The sequence below is a fragment of the Chinchilla lanigera genome, unplaced genomic scaffold (genome assembly GCF_000276665.1).
Source record: "Chinchilla lanigera isolate Chin_1 unplaced genomic scaffold, ChiLan1.0 scaffold00040, whole genome shotgun sequence".
Classification (NCBI taxonomy): Eukaryota; Metazoa; Chordata; class Mammalia; order Rodentia; family Chinchillidae; genus Chinchilla; species Chinchilla lanigera.
This window is the reverse complement of record NW_004955441.1, coordinates 11276525-11304483: the sequence shown is the minus strand read 5'-3', so window position 1 is coordinate 11304483 and position 27959 is coordinate 11276525. Positions and strand designations below refer to the sequence as shown.

Genomic DNA, 27959 nt, shown 5'->3' with positions numbered 1-27959 from the left:
ATACTTTGGGTCACAAAGAAATGTAAACTGTAGGACATGTAGAGAAAAACTGCCCTGGCAATTTCTTTCCCTCTTTATTCCTTTATAATTACAAATGTCATACAATACGCCCACTTTTACTGGTTTTATGCCCAAAGGGAAGAACCTTAAAATCTCAACAGCATGATGGGGCAGACTGTAGAGGGGTTTGGTCTGAAACCACGCCTCTGCACGGACAACTAGGAGCCTCACTTGACAGGGTTAAATTGTCCTCTTACCTATTATTTCCTTTAATTTTGCGCCAGAGGCTCATTATAATGTGCAATCACAATATGCTTTTATCTTATTCCAGGTGCTAAGGAATAAGCAGATACTTCTACAGCACTTGTTGTTTTTATTTCTTTTTTACAAGGTCTCCTTACATATTATTCCCTGCTGGCCCTGAACTATGTAGGCTAGGCCAGCCTCAAACTTGCCAGAATCTCCTGCCTCAGTCTTCTGAGTGCTGGGATTACAGGTGTGCAGCACCACACCGCTATTGTAGTACTTATTCTATGGTAGGCACTATTGTAAATGCTTCACAAACATTAATTCACTTAAATTCTACCCTTGAAAAAACAAATTATCAAAAAACCAAATCTCAGCACTTGGGAGGCTGCGGCAGGAGGATCACCATGACTTGGAGGCCAGCCTGGGCTACCTAAGTGAGCTCAGGCCAGTCTGTACTATATAGTGAGACTCTCTCAAAAACAAACACACACACACACAAGCATGATCTTAAACCAAAAATCTTTACACAAGTTAGTTATGGTGGCTCATGCCTGTAATCCAAAGTACTCAGGAGGACGAGGCATGGGAATTGCAAATTCAAGATCAGTCTGGGCAACTTAGTAAGACCCTGTCACAAAACGAAATGAAAAGGGCTGGGGGATGTGGTTCAAAGATAGAGCACTTGCCAAGCATGCAAGCAGTCCTCGGTTCAATTCCCAGTACTGTGTATGTAAACAAATCTTTACACAAAGTAAACCAGTAAAACCTCAATAAAGACATTCAGATACTGCACAATTCTCTTTTCTCCAGCTGGCATACTCTCTGGAGAGGTTCACAGAGCTACTGGTGTGCCTTACTTAAGAACTGCACAATCTGTCAGTTCCACCTGCTTCCTAAAAAAGAATGAGGTGGTGTCAGAGATGCCTCAGGGCTCATCCACAAGACTACTGTGTTGTTCTTTTGACTAAGTAAGCAATATAAATTACAATAATGATGCTTTTAAAAAATAAAGTTATATTCAGATATTAATACATATTATATCACTTAATTCTAGTAATAACCTAGTAAGGCTAGCACTTTGACAGTATTATTTTACAAATGAGAAAAATACGATACAAAGGAACTTACTAGAAAACCTGATAATATCCAAAATAAAGTCAGGGCTTTTGTAAAGGAATAGTAAAGATGCTGGTTTTTGAAGTTCTGACAAATGTAGCACAGTAACATGAGAACTTAAATAGCAAACTCTCTATACTATCTTTGCAACTTTTCTACAGATCTAAAATTACTTCAACATTGACCATTTGTTTTGAAGATGAGAAGCAAAAAAAAAAGCCTTAGTTAAGTCATTCCAACCAAAGTGTTGGACAAAACAAGGGTAGTGTGTCTATGGAAAATTGCTCCATCTACAATTGTGCCAATCATGCTAGTGAGGCTGAGAAATGGATCCTAAAAATACCATGATTATATAATAACTGTCAACTGACCCAGTGATTCTATTTCTGAGAAACTGTCACCATTCTTTGGCCTACGGTAGATCAAACACATTTTTTCTTTCAATGGACAACCTGAGAAACAAAAGTAGTACTGACTGCCATCCAACGGAAAGGCAGGCTTCAAAAACATTTGTGGGCCCTCATCTGCATTACTCACCAATCTGGCACCATGTGGCTTCTGGCTCTTCCCCAAAGTCAAAATAACCATGACAGAAAGGTAAACATTTTGAATGCATTCAGACACCAAGGCACCTATGACAGTACAACCAAAGACACTCATGTGATAACTTCCAGAACTGCTTCAGAAAGTGGCAAAAATGATGGGATGAGTATCTGAGGTCAGGGATAGCAGTTACTCCTAGGGAAGAAATGTGATGGAATGGTAGTATTTAGTTCAAGTTGTTAACATTTTCTTCCTTTTGGAGAGAAGTTTGAAGCAAATACCAAAACGTTAGTATCTGTTAAATCTCGGTGGTAGAAACACAGACCCTTAAGGATCAATTTAAATTTTCATGCTGCAACACTACTCAAATAAGCCACATATGCCAATTTAAAAATTCAAGACTCAGTAAAATCTCATTTCAACACAATAATTCTATACCAACTTTTCTCACTATCACCCACTCCTTAATACCTATTTCCTTGACAACATTACAGTAAAACTCAGTAAATCCCTGCCCCCCAAAAGGTACTTGCTCTGTTCAAAGTCACAGTGTGAAAATGCTATGTAAACACATATGTACAACAGAAACTGTTTAGTCAAAATAAATGTCACTTCTGTTTTAACAGATGCTTGGTCTAACACTTACAAGTAAAAAAAAAAAAAAAAAAAATCAACTCATTTACACTTATCTGCTCACTAAATTTTCTGGGAATTCTTTAAAATTACTTTCAAAATAAAAGGGAAAACTTGCAACCTGTACACAAATACCCTACTGAAGCTTAAACTTTAGTGAAATATTTTGTTATGAAAATCATCATTCATATTGTTATCACCCCTCTGATAAAAGGGCTGCTAGTTCAAGATAGATGGAACACAGCCTTTCCTCCCAATAATCCATCAAAATGTTTGTGAAGGAATTTTTTGTTATTTTAAAGAGAAAAAAATAGTAACAAAAATAGTAACAACAACGACCAAAACAAAGATACAGAATTTCAAAACAAGATGATAGGAAATTAAAACAACACTGAGATTCCACCTCACCCCAGAAATGGCTATCATCACGAAATCAACCAGTAGCAACTGCTGGAGGAGCTGTGGGGAAAAAGGAACCCTACTCCACTGCTGGTGCGAGCGTAGACTGGTACAACCACTGTGGAAATCAGTGTGGAGACTGCAAAAAAACTAGGATTACAAGACCCACTTAACCCAGCTATTCCCCTTCTGGGTATTTTTCCAGAAAAAGTGAAGGAATTTTTTTTAAAGTTACAAAACATGAAACAATAAAAAGGAGAAAGAACACAGAGGAACAAAGTATGCCACTAAATGGCAAGAAATACTAAAAATCTGTGGTACTGAAAGTTCAAGGCCAACCTAGGCTACTTAGTGAGTTGAAAATCAGCCTGAACTACAAAGCTACGTATTGAGACCCTGTCTCAATTTAAAAAACAATCCACGGTAGAAAGATGGTACACACATGAGAAGTGGATGAGAGCATGGTGATAAATGACACAGAAAGGAAGAAAGATCAGCAATTCAACAAATTAGAACTGGGCATGCAATCTGAGACAAAATGAGAACCCAGACACAACACGTGCACGGTCACAGCAAATGGAAGCACGCATCAGACAGAAGGGGGCACGACTGACAGCCACAGGAAACCACCAACCTCCATTTCCCCTCACACAAACAAAACACATGTTGTTTTCTCAAGATAGGGAAGATGTTTTATTTATATTTAAGAAAAAGTATAGGCAGCCAAGGGTAATCAGATATGTTTAAGTCTGGGGCTGGGGATTTAGCTCAGCGGCAAAGCGCCTGCCTGGCAAGCGCAAAGTCGTGAGTTCGGTTCCCGGTACCGGAGAAAAAACAAAAAAACAAAAAAACAAAACAAAAACAAAACAGATATGTTTAAGTCTACTGAACAAATAAGTGAAAGCGGTTAACAGGGCTGGAGGGGCAGCTTCGTGGCAGAATGAGTGCTCACCTTGTGTGATCCCTGGGTTCCATCTCCAGTGCCACCAAAAAAAAAAAATAATAATAATAATAATAAGGTGGTAAGTTGCTTCTTTACCACAATTAAAGTATTTTTTAAAAAGGTTTTGGGGATTATTAAGTCATCTACACACACACACACACACACACACACACACAAACCCAACTTGCATGGTGAGACTTCTAGAACATCCACAAAATTAAAGGACAAAATACTCCCCTAAGGTTTCATAGAAGAAAATCACATGATAATGTTTAACTGAAAAATTACTAAATGGCTGTGTAAACAGTTAAAAATAAAGAAGCCAGACGTGGTAGCACACGCTTGCAATCCCCATCACTTGGGAGGCTGAGGCAGGAGGATCATTGAGAGTTCGAGGTCAGCCTAGCCTACACAGTGAATTCAAGGTCAGCCTGAACTACATAATGAAACCCTGCCTCAAAAATAAATAGACAGACAGACAAGACAGACAGACAGAATATTGGGCCAGGGGTACGTAGCTCAGTGGAAGACATATGCTGAGCACACACCAGGCCTTGGGTTCAAGCTCCAGCCCCCTCACCAGTTCTAACGTAATAAAAAATAACTTTCAGAAACAAATTTAAAGGAAGCACACTTCCTGATATCAAATAGTAATTACAGACCTCAAAGTGGCAATATTAACATGCTCTGTTCAAACTAGCCAGAATATTAAAAATTTATAATTCAATACAGAAAGAATATAAAATGTTACTAATTTTATATGACAGCATCTAGCCTTAGATCACTGGCCAAGCACCCTAATTTTTAGATACTTAACTTTGCAGTTCCAACCAGATGACTCTCCTGAGTCAGATCCTCCAGGTTTCCCTGAGTCTGGAAAGTTCTCAGCCAGTATCTCCTAAAATTCTTTATCCCTTCAATCCACCTACTCGCAGTTAAAAGCAAGGACTCTAGTGCCACACTGTCTGAATTTGAATCCTAGAATTGGATATATCATCTATATGCTAAGTGACATTGGTCAAGTTATTCTTTCCAAAGCTTGTTTCTATAAAACAGGAATAATACCTTTAGAGAGCAATTATGAGAATTTAGAAAGTTCAGACATAAATCCATAGGACAGTGTCCCCCCCCTTTTTTTTGTCTTTTTGAGACAGGGTCTCGCTATGCAGTTCAGGCTGGCCGAGCTCACTGTGTAGCCCAGGCTGGTCTCGAACTTGCTACAGTCCTCCTGCCTCAGCCTCCCGAGCGCTGGGATTACAGGCATGCGCCACCACGCCCGGCGCCAATTTTCAAAGTTTAGTTGCGTCTGCATATTCTTCTAAGGTTTCAAATGTTTCTATGACTTAACCAAGTACTCTTCAGTCCCAGCCGACTGCTAAACATAGTACCTAGATTAACTACTTTTATTAAAAAGTTGCCAAAACATTGGCAAGCACAAGGTCCTGAGTTCGATCCCCAATATGAAGAAAAAGTTGCCAAACTAAATGACGTAGTAATAAAATTTATAATCAGCTCAAACTAAATGACGTAGTAGTAAAATTTATAATCAGCTCATGTTTAAAGAGGTGAGAATGTAAACTAGTACAACCACTTTCAAAATTAGTATGGAGATTCTTCAAAAACCTAAAAATAGAAATTCCATTTGACCCAGCTATTCCTCTTCTAGATATCTTCCCAGAAGAGTTAAAGACATCATATTAAGGTGATACACGCGGGGGCTGGGGATTTAGCTCAGCGGCACAGCACCTGCCTGGCAAGCGCAAGGTCATCTGTTCAATTCCCAGTACCGGAAAAAAAACAAAACCAGAAAAAGTGATACACGCATATCCATGTCTGTAGCAGCACAATTCCCAATAGCTAAATCTTGGAAATGGCCTAAATGTCTATCAATAGATGAACAGATAAAGAGTATGTATTTATACACAGTGAAGCACTACCCTAATATTAAAGAAGAATTAACTTGAGTCATTTGTAAGAAAACGGATGCACCTTGAGACCATAATGTTAAGTGAAATAAATGAGACACACCAACTTCAATATTGTACGGTTTCTCTTATATGAGAAACCGACATTACACAGAGCAAAAAACTAAAGATAATAGCAAGTAGGAAGACAGACCTTTCTCAAATGGGAAGGAGATCAGGAGATGAGGGAGGGGAAAGGGAAGAGAAAGGAAGGTGATTAAAAAAATAATAATAAAACTGATGCGTTTTGCACATGTACCAACTCCCCATTGGGAATGTCATCATTATATACTGCAAAAATGTACTAATAAAAAATAAAAATTGGGGGTAAAGTAACATACTATTAACACCAACGCAGGGCTTCAATCCTCATAAATATGTGCATCAAATTCTAAATAACAATTTGAACTGCTTGAATGACAGAAGAAAAAGGAACCCACCCCTGTCAGTAAATACAACATTTGGCTCTCATCCTTTTTTCCAACCCTTAATACTTTCAGAATTAAACCAGAAATTCTCCCTTCTCCAGCACATCTGTGGCATTTGCAGGGTTTTGTTTTTTTTTTTCCTTTTTTTGGTACCAAGAATCAAACTCAGGACCTTGTGCTTGCCAGGCAGGCACTTGTGCTGCTGAGCTATGTCCCTAGCAATTTGCAGGTTTTTGAAATAATAACAGATGAAAGCTCAAAAGAGTTTGACTTAAGTAATTAATATTTTACAGTTTTATTGTAACAGCTAGATAAATAGACACTGACCATACCCACCTCTGGAAGCAAAGACATTCATGGGAAAAGGCCAGAAGTTTTAAGAATCCCTCAAAAGTAAGATTAATGACAAAGTCAACTTAGTAAGTCACAGATTTTGTGAAATTAATTTGTGAGAGACATTGGCTATAACAGTAATTAGACTTTTCCCAACTCAAAAGCTTAACTAGAAATTTTTTTTTTTTTTATTTTTGGTAGTGCTGAGAGATTAGATCTAGAGCTTAGCAAATACTAGGCAAGTGCTCTACCACTGAACTATACCACCAGCCCAGAAATTTCAAATTCAAGGCAGTAATACCACTTTTTAATCCCTTCCCAAGCCTCCTATAAGAAAAAAGGCAGTCATATAACATTGCTGACTGGTATTTTGCTTTCCCTGCAAATTTTATCTGGGAGAAAAAGAAATTCATCATTGTTAGGTAGGTAAGTAAAAAAGGGCTGGGGATATAGCCATGGGTTCAATCCTTAGTACATACATGCATACAACTTTTAAAAGGGCCACGCATGTAGCTTAAGCACGTCCTAAATTCAACCCCCACCACTGCAAACAAAAACTATTTGATTTCAGGACATGTAACTGTAAATGGAATGTGAAAAGAAGTAAAACTAATTATGTGGAGTTAGAAGTTAAGAAAGCATAAAATGGATATAATAATCAATTACTATGAAACCCAGACAAACATCTTTTTCATTAACACCGTAACAGTATCTACTGGCACCTCTAACACAGTACCGTAACTCCAAAGAGATGAGCAGTTCAGCAACCATTATAATGTGACACAGAAATATGCTTTCTAAAGCCAAGTCAAAAAGTATTGCCACACTACTGTGATCTACACCTTCACTGTTACATGAAGAAAATACAAATTTCAGTTAGGGATTAATGAAAATATTAACAGATTAATGAAAATGAAAACATGAGCCAGGCATGGTGGCCCACACCTGTAATCCCAACACTTGGAAGGCTGAGGCAGGAGGATTGCCATGAGTTTGAGGCCAGCCTGGGCTACATAAGGAAGATGAAGGCCAGCTTGCATTACAAAGTGAGGCCCTGTCAGAAGGAAGGAAGGAAGAAAGGGAGGGAGGGAGGGAGGGAAAAAGGAAGGAGGGGGAGGGGGGAGAGAAGAAGGAAGGGGAAGGGAGGGGAGGAAGGGAAACAGAGAAAGGAAAGAAGGAAGCAAAGAAAGAAGGAAAACATGACGACCCTTTTTCTATAGACCTTGAGGATTAACAGACCCCAGCTTAAAAAGCCCTGAATTAGGAAAACAGCAGCATCTAGTAAAACACAAAGATGTGTTTTATCACATCCTGTGGTCAGTTGTGTACCCGTGCTCAGTTAGAGATACCTATTACCCACTCAAGTGGAGATACTGTAGGCAGCTGGATACAGAAACATAAGTCCAGAGCGGGACCGGGGCTAAGGATATAAATTTGGGAGTCTTTAGATAATAATTAAATATCAAAAAGAAAGAGTGTAATCCAAATAGAGAAGAAAAATTAATTCTAGAGCACTCTAACATTTAAAACCTAAAGGTCAGAAGATGAAAACAATGAGTAAAGATTTCTAAGAATGAGCAATCAAAGTTGTGGCAGGAAAAGCAAGAGAGTAGCTAGCACCCCTGAAGGCAAAAGAAAAACATTTACAGAAGAGCAAGTGACCCACTATGTCAAATGCTAATAGGTCTGATGAGTCCTATTAGATAGAACAACCAAGGTTAACTTAGAGCAGTTGACAGTTATTATATTTTTACCACACGCTAGCAAATGTTCTAATACATTTACAAGCATCAAGTCATTGAATCCTCACAATGACCCTATAAAGGAAGGTACTGCTATATTCAGATTACAAATAAGGAAACATATACAGAGAGATTAAGTGGCTTTCTAAAATGTAAAGGGGGAGGTGTACATAGCTCAGGGGCACAAGCGCCTGCCTGGCAAGTGCAAGGTCCTGAGTTCGATTCCTGGTACTAAAAAAAGTTTCCTCTTTCTAAAATGTATAGTGTTGAAACTAAGACACTAACTCAGGCAGCCTAAGTCCAAAGCCAGATCTGTTAATCACTATCTGACTCCCATAACTTGTTCAAAAAGCTCTCTGAATAGTAACTTCCCTTTCTTCTGGGGTTGAAAGGTATCCCCTTCAGTGTATTTAAGTGATGAAGTGTTAGTTCTGGGGGCTTTACTAGATGCTGCTGTTTTAGTTCTAGGTCATTCAGGCCCACCATTATTACTTACTACTCTGTGAAGCCAAATCTCCAACCAGTATTGCTTACTACTTTGTCTCATTAGCTTCCAAAACCTCACAGGAAGAATATCCAAGAGAAGAATGTGGAAATTATTCAAAGAAATGGTAGGATTTCATTATACTACCGAGCAGGAAATAACAGAAGAGTAATTAAGAACACCTACACAGAAAATATTCTAAACTGATAGTGATAACAGTATTATAGTTTTTGATATCCTCCCCCAAAGACTATGAACAATATTTACCACATCTAAGTGACAAAACCACTACCTTCCGTGAAGACCTGAGTGGTACAAGTATTTATGCAACAGGAAACAGAAGGAAATCAAACAAACTTCCAAAGACCCCACGGTGAAAGAAAACCCAACATCACCCTCCCTGGACAGTCAGATGGAACAATCTAGTAACAGCCAAACTGAGAGAGGATTCTGCAAGATCCAGTTGGTTAAGTAGTGCAGGGGAGCACAACACAGTAAGCGCTCATGGTACTGACTGAAGCAACATGGGACTTACAAACTCTGAAAACAAAAAGGAAAAAGCCCGCTTGCAAGACAAAGCCTCAAATCAAACAGAAACTGCTAAGGGAAAAAACCCAACTTATACAATACATCATCCACCTTATCCTCCTAAAAGTTCAGGAAAACTAATTTTCCATAAAAATGAGCAAAAAAATTTATACTCTAATTTTATACAAAGTAACTATAAGAAAAAAGGGGGATTCTGGGAGTATAGCTAGAGCACTTGTCTAGCACTCACAAAGCCCTGGGGTTCAATTCCCAGTAAGGCACGCATGGGCACACACTCTCTCTCTCTCTCTCTCTCTCACTCACACACGTTAAAACACATTAAAAGAAATGAACAAAAAAATAAAGTTACAAAAGAATATCAAACCACAATTAGAAAATTACAAACTCAGTTATAGAGAAAAAATTTGCAACAGTGAAAAATCAAAAAAGTAAAAATTTAAAAATTATTACAAAAAGACAAAACAACAGTACAAAAGAAACAAACACAACTGGTAACGTTTAATGAGAAAGACAGAAAGCAGATTTTTAAAATAAAAAAGAATTTAAAGGAGAAGGCGCTAGAGGTGTAGCTCAATGGTACAGCACTTGCCTAGCATATGCAAGGCCCGGGGTTCAATCCCTGTACCAAAGCAAAACACAGACAGACAAAAGAGAGTTAACAGAAATTCACTAAAAAAGTATGCCAAAACATGGCAGGCCAAATGCTAAAAATTTTAACTTAAGGAAATTCCTGAAATCAAACCACCTGTAACTACACATCATAGGAAAAACTCATCCAGAAAGAATAACACCAAGTCATGTTCTACTATTAGACTTTGAAAAGTGAAAGACAAGGGCTGAGAACGTAGCTCAGTGGTACACCATTCGACTACCATGCTAGAGCTCTTGGGTCCAATTCCCAGCACTGCAAAAATAAACAAATAAAAAGAAAAAATCCTTTCCTCATTTACACAGAAAGACCAAGTCACATATATGGGGAAAGAAGTCAAACTAAACTTGACACCTATCAGGGGTCTATGCCAGAAGCAGAAAACCAAGATAAATAATTTAAGATTTGCAATGAATGAAAGAAAATACTTGTCACACACTTTACATCCAGCAAAACTGGTTTTCAAGTGTAAAAAGGCATAAACAACTAGGATGAATATGCAAAACTCAGGGAATACTGTTCCCATGAGGCCTCTAAGAGGAACCTGACTTGAGACAGTGACATGAGGACAGAGGTAACAATGGGTCTACAGAGGGCAGAGCCAGCCTGCGGCAAGAACGGCCCTGGGAGCAGCACAGACCTTATCTCCAACGGCCAACGGCGCCTTTAGTTGAAAACCTGTGCCCACCGCTCCTGGCTGTCACGGTAGAAATCCCAGATTCTTTGGCATCCAAAGATCCATTTACTGTGAGTCACAGAATTTGCAAAATCACATTATGCCCTTCTCTTTTAAATTACCACCTTTTCTCTCCTAATACCTCTCCTCTTACACTGTCTTTTAAGTGTGAGCTTTAGCACAAAATAGAGTTGAATCCAAAAGCCAGCTCTATTATTTAATTGGCCTAATTACTTCACTGCTCAAACCCTTGATGCTGCATCTTAAACACAAGGACAAAAAAGTACCTTCCTCACAAAGCCGGTACAGTAGCTGAAACAGATGATGCAGGTTAAATGCTTAAATCAGTGCCCAGCATGAAATGCTTTAAAAATGGTAGCTACCACCGTTACCATTATGATCCATTAGTCACACCTGATTCTGTCATAACCAGCCAAACACATAAGAGCAGACGCTTTCAAACAGAAATTTCATGTTCCAGATCAACCAAGCACATACAAATTGACAGATGAGAAAATACCTGATGTTTATAATGATTTCATTTCTGAAATCCTTTTGCCATCTGAAACAGCAAATCAGAAAATTGAACTAGAATTTATCATAAAATTTTAATTGGAATCTACTTAAAGTTCATTAAAATCAGTTCATTTGTCTGAGTTACCTTCTCTTAACTCCCTGTCAAGAGATTAGAGAAGTTATCATTAACACTATCAAAAAGTTACTCCACTACAAAAACCTTAGACTATTAGATGTGACCCACTCCATAAAGTTCCACTCTGCTGTGCAACTTGTCCCTATTGCTGAAGATGCCTTGGGGTTTGGTTTTGACTCCTAACATATAATTAATTACACTCACTTTTACATATTAGGTTTGATGAGTTCTTACAATTGTATACCTTGTGTAACTACCACCACATAAAGATATGGAAACACAGTATCTCCATCACTCCAAAAAAAATCCTCATATCCCTTTAAAGTCAACTCCCCCATACTCCCCAGATTTAGAGTAATCACTGATCTGTAGTCAACAGCTTTGCCTTTTCTAAAATTTCACATAGATGAAATCACACATTATAGACACTCCTCGGTGCCTGTGTTTTTCATTTAACATAACCACGAGATTCACGCCTGTTATATTTACTATTAGCTTATTTTCCTTTCTAATTGTTTTTTATGACTTAAAATTTTAAGTTCTAATAGACTTGAACAAAGACTAGGGCAAAGCCCCAAGAAAGCAGTTTAGGTCTACAAGAATATACCCACTATCTACACACGTCCATTTAAAGCTTAATATCAGAAGGTGAAGTAATTCTACCCCGAACACTAAATTTTTCAACTAAAACTGCTGAAACCACACAGAGTTCATGTTCCTGTTTCTATCTACTTGAATAAAAAAAAAAAAAGGTTAAAGCTACCTTGGATTTTACCATATGTTAAGCTTAGTTTTTTTCCTAAAAAACTGATTTCAAACATAATGACAAGGGATCACCTTTTTTTGGTACCAAAAATTGAACTCAGGACCTTGCGCTTGCCAGGCAAGCACTGTGCCACTGAGCTATATCCCCAGCCCAGGATCACCTTTTCAACTTCAGCAAAGAAGCCCAGGAATAAGTAACTGCACTTCTTATTCTCAACAGTTTTTCATTAGGAACGAGAATGGGATAAATTTGGGGCTACATGGTTTAACTGTTAGCTGCTTTTTGTCCTCTCTCCCTCACAGATAAACAGACCCAGATTACAGAAAAGCAAATTAGGGAAGAAAAAATAAAAGACAGCCAAGGTTTCATGAGACTTTTAAAGGAAATTATAATCATGGGTTTGACAGCCATTTAGGGCTGTGCTCACGAGAAGTTATGAAGTGGGACAGGACACGATTCTAACATACGTTAATCCTAATACCCACAAGAGAATTTATTTTACCAGAGAATATGGTTGTAGAACATCCACCATGTCTAGAATATTTCATGTAGGCTGTCTCTCATAATGCATAGTCAGCTCAGTCCTCAAACGACCAGTATTGCTTGGACAACCACTCAAGGCTACTTGGCAGAATTAGACCACACATCAGTATGATCCAAATAAGGCTCTTCACAGCATTTCATTTTATTGATGACTCTTCCCTTCCGGAAACCATTTACACTTACAGTAACTTTCAAAATACTCAAAATCATTTACTTTTATTCTTTTTCCTTCAGCCTCTGGACTCCTGATATGGTAATCTTCAACCAAAAACACTGCCTTCTATCATCTCACTGCTCCAGTTAACACTTCTACACTGACCTCTTGGATATATTTGAGTCTACATTTTAACCATTAAGCTTGGAAATACTACACTTCTTCAAGCGCAACCTAACTAAAAACTTCACCTTTGTACCCAAAACACCCCCATATCCCAATCTACATATCTGTATTAATAATGGCATTCTTCTTTGTAATCTGGAGCATAAGCCATAATTATTCTGATATAAATCAAACTACTACTCATTAAGTTTCTATGCTCCATCAGTCCCATCTAAGTGTCTCTCACCGTCCCATCCTTATCTCGAGCATCACTACCTATTCTACCTGCCTCCTTGTTGGCCTGTAACTTTGTCTCGTCCATCTAATTCACCCTACATATTACCAAGAGCTTAACAAACCCTAGCTGTCCAGAAGAGCTGTAATGGGTTCCCATTCCTCAAAAGACATTAAATACAAAAACCCACCCTGAATTTACCTATCAGAAATCTTCTCTAACCTGCCACACATACAAGCCATGCTCGTTCCCACCACACAGTCCATTTGCTTTACTGAATTTTTTACTTAGGTAGCAAATCCCTCCAGCTGTCTATGAAATAATACTTTCTCCTTGATAGCACCCCCAGTCCTTCATCCCATCCTTTCACCACTATTACACAATCATTCATATTCTTTTTAACATTTTTGCCTTCCTACCCTGACTTGTGAACTTGGTACCTGGCAGGTGCTGAATAAAATACAGGGTAATTTAAAGGATATTTCCAGAAATAAATAATAAGCAGAGACCTAAAAATCTATTAGAACACTGACTAACCTCTACCATCTACTGTGACATTTACTAAATACAGGCAGTCCTTGATTCCGAGCAGTTTTTTGCTTGTTTGTTTGTTTTTTGTTTTTTTCCGGTACCAGGAATCGAACTCATGACCTCACGCATGCCAGGCAGGCGCTGTGCTGCTGAGCTAAATCCCCAGCCCCTATTCCCAGCAGTTTTAACTTCTGGTGATTCACATTTAAAACATCCAGCCAATTATACCAACTTACTGCAGACAGAGGATACACTAATGAATTTATATCGCTTGCTTTTTTTCCTGATAAACAGCTCCTATTTCCCATTAGTCTAGCCATATAACCCTTTTTGAGAACATCTGTCTCTAGACTAGAATCATTCAGCCTAGCTCTTTCTATAGGTCCTTAGTGTTGGGGCTGACAAAAGACCAGCAAGATTAAGCAGAACAAATTTTTCAAAGGACTGTGTAAGTATAATACAGCCACCCCCACCTCCCACACACAGTCATGACCATTCACATACTATCCCTATCCTGCCAAGCATTTGCGTCAATCTAAATGTTTCTGGGATTCTTTTAGAGCTCTGTAAGTTAAAAATTTTAGCAGCCTGTGTATCTTTAAATATACAATCTAACCCCTAAACATTCACAAACACAGTTTAAGGCCAGTCTGGGCTGCACAGTGAGTTCAAGGCCAGCCTAGCAAGACCCTGTCTCAAAAGCAAAAAAAGAGAAATAGGAAGATATTCTACATATGATAATGTGTAGCTTCTTAATCACGTAACAGTTTATCTCAAGTATCACTCAGGCAGCTTGTTTGTTTACATACTGACTATCCCGAGCATTGTTCAGGCACATGTCATTTCAAGAGTCAGTTCTTGTTTGCACGAGACACTCTCTTATGTCTGGGGGAGGGGTGCGGTACCGGAACTCAAACTCAGGACCTCACACTTACCAGGCAGTTGCCATGCCACCGGCCCTGCTTATTTGCTTTATATCAACTCTTTCTTGCATACTTTTTTATTTAGAATGTTGTATTTGCCCTTGATGGGTTTTTTTTGGGAAATCTAATAAGGTCTGGATTTTTTTTTACTAATTCATGTTTATTTAATTTGTGACCATCTACAATTCTGTGCTACAATCTATAAAAACTCTTATCATAAGTATATTAGATATAATTTTTATACTTCTCCAGAACTCAGTGATATTTTTACAATACAAAACAGACACATTTGGGACAGAGACTGAACAGAAAGTGACAAAAGATCAGAAAAAAAAAAAAAAAAACCTGAAGAAGAAATGTTAGCATATCAGAGAGGAAAAGTCTGTGTGATGAAATGGAAAGACAAAAAAAGGTGGGCAGGGGATATAGCTCAGTAGCTCAGTGGCATAAGCACCTACCTGGCAAGCGCAAGGTCCTGAGTTTGATTCCTGGTACCAAAAAAAAGACAGAAAAAGTTGTGTCCACCTGTGCACTGTGACTTTCCTATTAGGATATTTGCATTTTCCTATTATTGATGAGGGCCGGTGAACACTCTTACATGATTGTTGACCATTTCAATTTCTCCTTTTATTTGCCAGTATCATTTGCTGTAGTTTCTATTTGCCTGATTTTTGTTTAAATGACTAAATCTTACAGGCATAAATATGAAATTTCTTTGCCTAGAATGGAGGTATTCTTTTTCTTAAATGTGAAACTAAAAAAAAAATTCCAATAGTGGTCAAAGTTTAAAATAATTTTAGGGTGTCGTTCAAAGAGTTGACCCACATCTAACAAGCTATCCTGTAATCAAAAAGTGAGGAAGAAACATTATAAAATACTTATGCACCTTCTGGACCAAACAATATGGAACCTGTTTGACTCACTCAAAACAAGGGGGTTCAAAAAGTTGTTTACAATTTAAATTAGGTCTCACAGACCAAATAATTGAAAAATACGGGACAGCAAAACACCAACCAGGACGTCCCTCATCAAGGTCTTCACCGTTTAGTGGGTTGACATTTTACTGCAATTACACCACCCACAGAAAAAAGGAAAGGTCAACACCACAGTGTAAAGTGTGCTGTTCAAAGAAAGAACAACAATGCAAAAAGAATTCAGAAAGAGACTAGCTACTACTACCAGATTGTAATATTGTGTTGTGTATTGAATTTTTAAAATTATACTACACATAAAAAAAAACTGAATACATTTGTTGATGAGATTGTTTTTACATTTCTTGTTATATTATAAAAATTAATGAAAAAATACGCAATTTTTAGTCATCCTATATTTAAATAATTGAATGGGGTAAATGGTTAAAACACTAGTATACAATACCTACAGACAGATCTCTGTGTGACTAAATTTGGTGATGGGTACTTTGGTGTTCAGGTATTATTTGTGTGAGTGTGGGATCAAAACCATGACTTTCCACCTGTTAAGCACGCACTCCACCACTAAGCGACAGCAGAACTTTTTATAACACCCTGTCTGAAATAGTTGTTTTTAATGTGATTTTATAGATTATACATAACACTAGCTGTATACACTTTATGGGAGAACATAGCTAGGCAATTAACTGCATAATCTTACCCATCTTAAAAGCATTTATTGTTGGGCATAGTACCAGCACTCGGGAGGCTGAGGCAGGAAGATTGCCATGAGTTCGAGGCCAGCATGGGCTACAAAGTGAGTTCAAGGCCAGCCTGAACTGAACAGTGAGACCCTGTCTCAAAAAGACAAAAAAGAAAAAAAGCAGTTAGTGCCAAATGGCTAGGAATGTAACTCAATGGCAGAGAGCTTGCCTAACATGAGCAAGGTCTGGGACTTAATTCCTAGCACTAGGAGCCCTGATGAATAGACTTAATTATAAAAAGGACCCCAAGAAGCTCTTTAGCTGCTTTAGCTGCTTCTGCCATGTGAGGATATGACCAGAAAATGGCCATCTACAAAACAGGAAGAGGTCTTCATCAGACACCAGATCTGCCAGCACCTTGACCTAGAACTTTCTGGACTAAATCGTGTAAAATAAATTTCTGTTTATAAGACACCCTGTCTATACGGTATTACAGCAGCTCAAACAGACTAAAACAGACACAATTACAAAATACAGCTAAATGTAGGTGTTTGTTACATAGGTACTATATCCAGTGTACTATTAAAATATTCTATAAATTAATTTTTTTCATAATAAAAAGGCAGAAAGAATGCTGTATGATGTGACTTTTAGTTTACTAATTTTTATTCATCACACCCTGAAATATTAAAGTAGTCCTAACTTGTCCCTAAAATTCTCAAGGTTCTATATAAAAATCTCCCCCAAAGAAATTTTCCTAAAGTTCTTGACTGAGTTTTTCCTTTTTAAACATCTAATTTCTCCAAGTGACAATAATCTGGGCATACTGGCCCCTCCCCTGTAATCCCAGCACCTGGAGGCTGAAGCAGGAAGACTTAACAATTCCAGGCCAGCATGAGCTACACAGCAAGACCCACCCTCAAGTAACCAAATAATAAAAAAGAGCAACAAGGCACAACCTCTGAGATTACAGCCTCTGATTAATTAATACTGTTCTCTAGCTTGTATTCATTTTAGTCTTAATGCACCTACAACTCCTTGGTAGCTTTTTTACTTTTTTACCTTATGTGATTATTCACATCCTTGTTTTGATCCCTCCTTCCCCAGCTGGCAGTCTCAAAATAATTCTGTTTCACAAAGTGCCAGTTCTGATAGAAAATATTCACTGAATAAATAAAAGTGAACAGCAAGATACCTTTAAAAGCATTAAATCCTCAAGGAGGAATGTAAACCTCTTCCTACCTCTTCCTAAAAGATTCTACTTCTATGGAAAACTTTAATTAGCAAATATTAGAGCTGAGATATAGCTCAGTTGCACAGCACCTGCCTGGCAAGCACAAGGTCCTGAGTTTGATTCCTAGTACCAAAAAAAAAAAAAAAAAAAAAAGAATTAGCAAATATTTATAGAATACAATACTGATACATGTATAAATTAGCATATAAAACTAACACAGTGATTTCTCTTATGTGGCTTATAGTTTGGTAGAAAGTGACAATCTTATTATGCTTTCAACTTAGACATTTCTCCCGGAGCTCAGCCATCAGGTCCTTATTCATACAAGCGAGTGATGTTGTGAACAGACTCGTTGCTCCCATCTCCCAAACTACTTGGAATGTGAATCGTACAACTGGTTTACCAGTTTGCAATTGCTGTTACATTTGCTAATAGAGCACAAGCTGACCAGCAGAAACTGTACACAGGAACAAAGCAGAAATTCCAAATGAAATGCTACAATTTCAAAACCAAGAATGCATAGTACAATCTTTGGATTTCAGAAAGATATAGTGCTGGCCTCATAAATGGCAAAGAAAAGCAAACTGGTACTGCTGATGTCAACACTGCACCATGATGGAAATACTGATAGAGAAACCTCAACAAAACGGGAGCCTGAGATGGAAACTTTCAACAACAAAATTGAATGTGGAGTAGATGCTGTTGAGTTATGCAGCAACTACGGTGTCACTTGTAACACAAAGCATTGGCCAATGGTTGTGTTTTACTCGATCCTAAACGTGTGGCATAAATACTTTGATAATTTACAAAGAAAACAAGTGCAAAATATCACAGAGAAATTTTCTTAGAGGATTGGGACTGGAGCTCGTTAGACACCATCTACAGCAGAGGAGAAACAAAATGTTTCTACCAGGAACTACACAAAAAAATTGTGGAGCACACTGGTGAGCTGACAGGTGAGCAGGCAGGCGCAGCATCACAAAGACCTACTACAGCAGCAGGAAAACAAAAAAGATGTAAACTGTGCCCTACAAAAAGTACAGGAAAACAAAACATACGTGCTATCAACATAAGCAACACTTGTGTATGGAATGTGCAGCTGTATGTATGGAGTCTGCATTGGGTGATGAAGTCTGTATTGGGTGTGACAGTTGAAAGCTTATTTCTGTGGTAAACTTTTGTGTTTACACAGTAGTAGCATAGATTTTTATTTCTCATGTCACCTTTCACGTTTTATAAGTACACAGCTGATATGAAATGATGTCTATTCTAAACAAGCAATATATATTAAGAATTTAATAATTAATTTTATTTATATTTTATGCTCCTGTTACCTATACAATATAATAAAAACCTCCTGACAAAATACCAGGACCACAGAGATGTCAAGTATGTCCTACAAAATGGCCCAGAAAGCAAAAGGCATGTGCTGTCAGTGTAAGCGATGTGGGTGTGTGGAACGCGCTGTTGTCATGTGTGAAGACTGCTTTAGGTGTGATAACTCAAGTAAAGATATTTTTGGAGAGTGGTATTGACATTTTCATTGTAACTCATATAGGAATTTATTTCCAATGTTCTTTTTTAGACTTTGTACACCAAAACCAGTCCATCAAAATGTTGATCTTTTATAAACACTCAATAAATATTAAAAACTCAAAAACAAAATGAGAATCTTAGAACAGAACTCTTCATTTTACATCCAGAACCTCAAGATATAACATAGGCTAATCCTTTGCTTTAACGGTCAAGGTTACTAAATCTTACCATAAAAACTCAGAAGTCACAGAATTATTCTGCTCTCCAATTTAAGAACTGTACTCTTTTAAACTTACTAAGTATCGTTTTGTAGGAAGAATACTGATAGTAGAAACAGCGACAGAAAACACTCAATAAAGGTTAGCAATTGTAATGTACCAGGCTCTATGATAGCAACTTCATGTAGATTATCTTATCCCAACCATTTTATGCAATATACTACTACCATGCTCACTTTACAAACCAGAAAAGTGAGGATTAGAAACACTGAGTAACTTGTTTTAAATCACCCATTTATGAGTGGTGCAGTGGGAATTCAAATCCAAGTGTCAACTTTAGTCAGTGGTCCTAATCAACATCCTCCTTCTGGAGCTTTTTCCAGAAATATAATTTACTCCAAGTACAAAGCCTTCTTATACTTAATATAAATTTATGAGTAGACATAAGTAAACAATGCTAAGCAGCTACTGTATTACTTGAAAGCACAAAGTAACAACAATTAAGAAATATGTATCTATAGCTGTTGAGAAGATGCCAACCCTTCAAAACATCTTTCAAGTCTATTCCTGAAGCCAGATGTGCTGGTACACGCCTGTAACCCCAGCACTCAGGAGGGTGAGGCAGGAGTATCGCCATGAGTTCAAGGCCAGCACTGGCTACACAGTGAGTCCAAGGCCAACCTAAATGGCACAGCAAGAACACCACCCCCACAAAAAAGTACACTCCTGAAACTACTGCCGTCTAGCATCTCCCAAAGCTTTTTTAACTACACTATTTGACAACATATTCAATACCCCATTTATTTTCACCTACTGGATTATTTTCAGTCATCTTAAAAATGCAGCATTAATGTGATACCAGCTAGCTCTATATAACTGACTATTCATCTCTATTTCTTTATATTCAAAACATGCCTTATACTTGACTCCATAATTTAGCCATATAGTATAAATCTGAACAAAGACACAAAGACCCAGCTACACAAATTCCCACTGATCACTAAATCTGAAAAGGTAGATGTTTTAGGTAAGATACTATTTTAATATAGCCAATCACTGCAAAAACAATTCAAGATGTAAAGAAAGAACAGTAATGGAAACATTAATCATTACTAATCCTTGAAACTGTACTACCCTTAGGAGCTGGAGGTACTTTATGAAACAAAAGGCAGGGGATATAACTGAGAACTATTATATATTAAGCTAAAAAGTTATTTCACTTTTACATTTTTATTCAAAACATTCTAGAACAGTTGAAAAGAAACTCAGTTTCCTTAAGTTTAGAATCACCAATCACTAAATCTTTAATAAAATTTTAACTTATATTAACCAAATCAACTATAAGAGGCCTGGGGTATAGCTTGGTGCTACAGCACTTGCTTAGCATGCTTAAGGCACTGGGTTCAAATCCCCAGCACCCCTGCAAAAGTGAAACTACTGATCTGATGATCTATCTGAGTGTAACAAATGAGGTCTCTTGGGTCAGGAGTGGTACTAATGTTTCATTTTTATACTTAAAAACACCGAATTTGACACAATTGGCTTTGTTTTAAAGTAAAAATGGAATCTGATTCACTCTAGCAATTAAAATCATATTAAACTGACTCACAAATAGAAGCAAAAGATCATTAAAAATTAAAATAAAGTCAAAAGATCAAAGATTTCTCAGGCTTGGAAGGGAGGGAAAGGGGATGAAAAACGAATGAAGATATGTACCAACTCTACATAAGGAATGTAAATATTAAGTACTGCAAACATGTATTAATAAGAAATTTTTAAGAGGATATGATTTTTCCTCCCTCTAAAAAAAGATTTTTCAGGCTTAGGTGTGCAACAATTGTGTAAACAGAAGAAACACCTTTACCAAACTGCAGAAACTAAGCACTTCCTTCACATTTAAGTGCAATGGAGCAACCTCCCCCAGAAACTTACAGCGCAGGAAAAACAAAGACACAACTTTGATGATACACCACAACTCTGGAATCAAGGGAGGTCATGGAAAGTATACAGACAATTTGAGAAGAACTAAAACAAACCGCCTCTATCCACCACCTTTTAGCAGAATTGGCAAATAATCACAGAAAATAAAGCAGCAGAATTGGCAAATAACCAGAGAACAAAAGCAGGAGTCACAAGTAGTACCAGTATCACGACACACTGCTGATCAGCCATTAATGTCTCAGCTGTGTTCAAGTAAGAAGAGAAAAGATCTTTTTCAAACACAAATGACAACATACATCTTACAATTTATTTTTGTCAGGCAGGGGACTTAACACAGGGTCTTACCCCACCTCAAGATGATACTTAAACCAGACTTAAAAGTCCTGATCACTGGCCTCCCATTACCCCACCTTAGCTCCCACAGCCCTTTTCAGGAACTCAAAGTCCATCTAACTAAGACTGGACAGTAAACAGAAAAACCTGAAGACTCCAGGCCTCCCTCACATCTGCATAAAGCGAGGATTCATGTTTCTCTTTGGGTCCCATTCTAACATGAAATCAATATTCTTCCTTGTAGGTACAACACTATTTCCCCTTTCTTCCTAACATATTCAAGTTTTTATCCAATTACAGAAACTCTTCTTGCTTTCCTTTCCCTAATACATGCTCAGGAGGCATGATGGTGTGAGCCTCTAATCCCAGCTACTTGAAAGGTTGAGACAGGATGATCATTTGAGCCCAGGAGTTTGAGGCCAGCCTGGGCAACACAGTGAGACAACAAACAAAACAAAAACTAGTAAAACGTAAATTACGGCTTTAAAGTATAGAAGAAAATACATATAACCCAAATGTTCCACTCAGTTTTTTTAAGCCAGCCACCAAGGGAGCACAGCTGTAATGTAAACTAAGAAAGAACTATAAGAATTGAGCCAGGAGCCAGGCATGGTGGCACACGCCTGTAATCCCAGCACTTGGGAGGCTGAGGCAGGAGGATTGTTGTGAGTTCAAGATTAGCCTGAGCTACAAAATGAGCTCAAGGCCAGCCTGAACTGTATAGCGAGACCCTGCCTCAAAAAGACAAAAAAAAATTTTAAAAAAGAATTGGGCCGGGAATATAGCTCAGAGGCATAAGTGCCTGCCTGGCAAGCGCAAGGTCCTGAGTTCGATTCCCAGTACCAAAACAAAAACAAACAAACAAAAAAAAAGAAATGTAAGGGCAGGTATTGTGTCTGTTTTGTTCAGACTCTAGCTTGAAATTAGGCCTTGCATATAGAAGGCACACAATGAAAGCAAGAGTGATGAGGGACTGTATGTGGCACACCTGTAATCCCACTTGCTTGGGAAGCTAAAGCAAGAAAATCAGAGTTTGAGGCCAGCCAGGGCCTCAGTACTGTGCCTTTTGAGACACAGTAAGATGGTGTCTCAAAAAAAAAGGCAGGAAAATGAGGAGCTACAGCTTAAAATTTAACATTGTTTTTTGCTTCTCAAAAGAGTAAATAAAAGTAACAGCAAGCCTCCCAAATCTAAACCTGATCTCCTATACAGTCTATCATCAGAAGTTGCTTTGAGTTAAATTAAGAACATCTAGTAACTATCCCTTTTCAATGTGGAGTGCTCTTAATATCCACATCATGAAAACAAAATGCAATCAGATTTAAGAACCAGTGATATTACCTCCAAGCTTAAAAGTGCTCTGAAATCCGTCAGACCCTTAAACCATCTACATATCCTTTGCTGAACCTGCTTCTTCTCAGATATGTACCACCTACCAAATATAACTTAAATTTTTCAATATTAAAAATGTGATCGTACCTGAGAACCTAACCATATTTTAATAGTTTTCTATAAAAGAAAAGGTTTTCCCTATTTCTATGATACAATTTTTCTTTTTGTCTTTTTGAGACAGGGTCTCACTATGCAGTTCAGGCTGGCCTTGAGCTCACTTTGCAGCCCAGGCTGGCCTCGAACTCACAATGATCCTCCTGCCTCAGCCGCCCAAGTGCTAGGATGGGTGTGCGCCACCACACCCAGCACAATTGTTTTTTTTTGGAGACAGAGTCTTACTGTATAGTTCAAACTGGCCTTGAACTCACCGCAATCCCCGCCGGCCTCAGTGTCCCAGGAGCTGGGGTTACAGATGTGTGATACAATGTACTTTTCACTTACATCCTATCCTTAAGCAAAGGACATTCTACATAGACAAAATCACAACAATCCTAGAAACAGATGTCCTTCTTCCTGTATCAATGTCAGTAACTGTTCCAATCACTAACAGTAAGACAAACTCCTTACTGGTCAGTGGACAGCTTCCAGTGTTTCTTTCTCTCTTTTCCGTAAGTGTCAGACCATATCTGACAGGATCTTCTGGTTACAAAAAAGCAAAACCAAGTTTTCCAAGTAATGCTATTTCTAAACACCCTGATTTTTAACTTGCAAGAAATAAATCAATGTGAAGTCAATAAATATACTCCAAAAGAAAACTCTGAATCAATTTTAAGTACAATAATATTAAAACTATTTGGTAGTTGGAGCTACAACTACCAAATACAGCTACAGACATACAGCTACAGTACAGTGCATGAGCAAGAGGCCTATGGTTCAATCCCCAGCACCACTACCATTAAAAATAAAAATTAAGCTACCGGGTTCAAGTTAAACAAGTTATTACAAGGAAAATCATTATAAAAGCAATATGCTATGCCAGAAAATAACATTGTAGATGTAGTCATACAATAGCTACTAGAAAAAAAGTACCTGGGAATTCTTGTGTCATAATACCACAATTCAAAAGCAATGTGCTGGCCCGGGGATATAGCTCAGCGGTACAAGCGCCTGCCTGGCAAGCACAAGGTCCCAAGTTCAATTCCGGGTACAAAAAAAAAAAAAAGAAAAGCAATGTGTTGACATCTGCTGTTAAAATTAAACCAAAGAGAAATAAAACAAAACATAAATTTAAAACAAAGCTTTAAAAAGTATATACTTTCATATGACATTTGTTTCCTAGGACACACTGCTACTAAAAATTAAACCTCAAACTCTTGAAACAGTCTGAGAAATAAGAGCGCACTTGTGGAAAACTGCATTAACATTACAAAAATTTAATGAAGGGTGTTTTATCCTAACACTGATTCAACTACCTTGTCAAATAACTGAAATTGGCGGGCTGGGGATTTAGCTCAGCAGCACAGCACCTGCCTGGCAAGCGCAAGGTCATGAGTTCAATTCCCAGTACCGGAAAAAAAAAAAAAATTGAAATTGACCTACATGGTAGTATTCTTTATGGAAAAAACAGACAATGCTGAAAATTATTCATCTTTCAAATCAGAGATTTTTAAAAATCACATGAGAAATGTATTATTTGCAAAAAGATTCCAAAATGACTAATCAAAGACATTAATATACTTGGTCAAAAAAGCCCAAAAGTTAGCCAGGTCGTGGCACAGCCTGTAACCCCAGCATTTGAGAGATGCTGAAGATGTAGGAGAATCAAAAATTCAACCCCAGCCTGAGAAATTTAGCAAAAATTCAATCCCAGCAAGTATCAAAATTTAAAAACAGAAAATGGGCTGGGACAGTAGCTCAGTGAGAAGGTCCTGGATTCAAACCCCAATGGGGGCGGGGAGTAAAATAGATTATGAAGCTCAGGTAACTTATTCTATAACTGTTAGATCAGCTGCTAGATAGAAGCTGGTGAGAAGCCTTGCCATTTTACACATTTTACAACTGTCCAGCACATACTACCAAAACTAATCATTTACCAAATCTTCTCTATCTACCTTTATTTTTGCGTACAAGACAGTGAGATGTGGGGTCTACCCAGTTTTTAGGAATCTTCTCATATTCCTTAACTCATCAATCCTTTTAACAAGTCTGCTGATGTGACATATCAGATACATCCTACAACAAAGCTTTAAAGCTGTCAAAATAAATAGCAGTATTCAGTTTCATTCCAATTTTGAAATTAGTCCACTAAAGTAAAAAGAATCAAGTAGTAGGAAGAATCACTTGAAAATCCAGAAACACCATGTTCTCCCTAATTCTCTTATTCTCTTTCCACTAATCTTTTCTCTTTTTTTTGAAACAGGGTCACCCCAGGATGACCTCAAACTCATAACAATCTTCCTGCCTCAGCCTCCTGAGTGCTGGGATCACAGGTGTGTGCCACCACCCTCAGCTCGCACTAATCTTTTCTTTTCCACTTTAACCCACTATCTGAATAAACTTCCCTGTTAGAATTTTGAAACAAAACATTACTGTGATACCACTGGTTATTTTTCAACTTATTTCCCTTAAAATCAGTTCTGAAGGGCATATTTCACAGCAAAATGTAAAATACCAAGTATTGTATTTTAAGAAGTTAATTTTGGCGGGGGTTGGGGCTGGGGATTTAGCTCAGCAGCAAAAAGCGCCTGCCTAGCAAGCGCAAGGTCGTGAGTTTGGTTCCCGGTACCGGAGAAAAACCAAAACAAAAAAAAAAAAAAAAAAATTTTGGCGGGGCACTATGGAACACCCCTGTAAATCCCAGCACTGGAGGCTGAGTCAGGAGGATCACGGAGAGTTTGAGTTCAAGGCCAGCCTGAACTACACAGCAAGACCCTGTCTCAAAAAAAGAAAAAAAGTTAATTCTATATATTTTATTAGTATCTTATGAAGGGCCACCTTTTTATATTTTACTATTTATGCTAAATAATGTATCAAAATACTTTATTATTTATAAATATCCATAAGATATAGAGTATATGTATAACTAACACAAAAGAATGTGAAAAACAAAATAACATTCACTCCCAGTATTATATACATAAATGCTGGCCAAGGTAGTACAAGGGTATGTGTGCAATCCATTGCTGGGTCAACTAGTTTTTAAAGCATCTCTATAATCACTCAGTGATAATATGGCTAATTTTGCCAAGAGACAGCAACACAGCTTAACTCAAGACCTCCTAAAAATGGTACATTATGGGAAAATACTGTAACCTCCAACAAGAACCACTTTTTCTGACCCTGTGAACCAGCTGTTCTTCGAAGCACAGCTATTTAGACACTACACCATTGCTTCAGATGACGTAATCTTAAAGGATTTAGGAATTATAATCTGTGACTTACCAACATAAAACAGCATTCGCTGACATGACCACCAGACAAACTGAAAAGCCGCCTCACCTATTCCTAGAGTCTTCAGAGAAATCAGACACCCAGGGTTAAGAATACAGCTAGTGAAAGCTCTCCTAGTCACTTTTGAGAACCATCACATGAACAAATCCATATGATAATCTACAAGAAACGGGGCAAATATTAACTAATGGATATGAAAGCTCTAATAAAAACGTACTACTCCATGCTAACACAACGACATAAAGACCACTACAGAAACTGTTACAAGACTTCACAAGAACAAAAACGCATGAAGAGAGAAAACACAAACAACCATTTAAAAAAAAAAGACAAAGACGTCATTGAGAGAAAGAGGCAAAGTTAAAAAAAATTCCTGAAAAAAAAATCTGTCCTAAATAAGATTTTAAAAGTTTTATTATAACAACACACTATCCATTTAGGAGACTTATACAAGCATCTCTCTGACAATTACAAGTTTATTACTTCAGCTATGTATTTTCTAAAAGCCTATATATACTGTACACGCGAAAAAGTCTATTGTCATAATTAGAACTAGCCTCACTATTTTAAAATGCTCTATTTAAAAGTAGGCCAACAATAGGAACTTCGCTGTTACACAAGAGAAAGTAAATGAAATAATATCTACTAGCATTCGGCGTCGAAGGCATGTTTCTCCCATCTCTGAGAACATACTGTGACTTACACTGAACAATTTCCCACTTCTCCATCCATGCAGTAGCTCAAATAAAAAGAGTTCCTGTGTTAATCCCACAATAAACCTCAGTAATTCTCACATCAGAGTACATGTAAACGTTTAGCAGAAAAAGAATGATCTTCCCAAAATAGCTACACAGTATTAAGACTACTCAAATTCCTAAATAATCCTTTCATAAGACTGCGGCCAACTTTATTTTGATACATTAAACATGCATTAAGCCTATTTTAAAAGTTCTTTAACTGTGACTATCAAAACACCTATTTTTTTTTTTTTTTTCAGTTTTCAAGTTGTTTTAGAACGGCTTGCACACTGATGACTCTGAGTCGCTATCAAACGTTTAAAAGGCATTTTTGTCAAGTAGGATGGGCAAACGTCCTAGATTTGCTCAAGCTGACAGGAGAGGTCATGCAACCAAAAAAAACAAAAAAATGGAAGTACCTATTTCCAGTACTCAGCCCTTTGTTTCAAAAACTATTCCAATGTTATTTTCACTGTATGCTTACTGAGTCTTTTCTTAAAAGAATGTCACACTTACAAAGTAAGAAAGTGATCTATCGTATAAAGTTGATCGGTCTACTCCTACCGGGCCCCGGGCAGAGCTGGGGTACAGACGGCGGTTTCGGTCGGGAACTTCACGGTGAGGAAGAATGACATCCTTCCAAAAGGACGATGCCGGGGAGGCCGGCGACAAAGACAGGGGGTTTAAGAAGAGCAGGACGGACGATGAGCGCCGCCCGCGAGAAAGGAGACCGGGAAGACACGGCAGAGCCAGGCAGCGCGAACAAGGAAGTGCAGAGGGGCGCGGGGCGCGCAGGCGCGGCGGGGACACCGGGCACGGTGGTGTTTTCAAATCACGCGTGCACCGCGGAGGGCAGCGCCGGCCCCGCGCGCCGCGAGGCGCCCAC

The 27959-nt window shown here is 38.0% G+C and overlaps 1 protein-coding gene across 1 annotated transcript in view; it reads right to left on the bottom strand.

Moving 5' to 3' along the window:
* Ppm1b (protein phosphatase, Mg2+/Mn2+ dependent, 1B) overlaps positions 1-27959 on the bottom strand; it is a gene marked incomplete at its 5' end in the record, with an annotated part of 62062 nt that extends 34103 nt beyond the window's left edge. The window contains 1 exon segment of the mRNA XM_005390941.2: positions 27590-27959.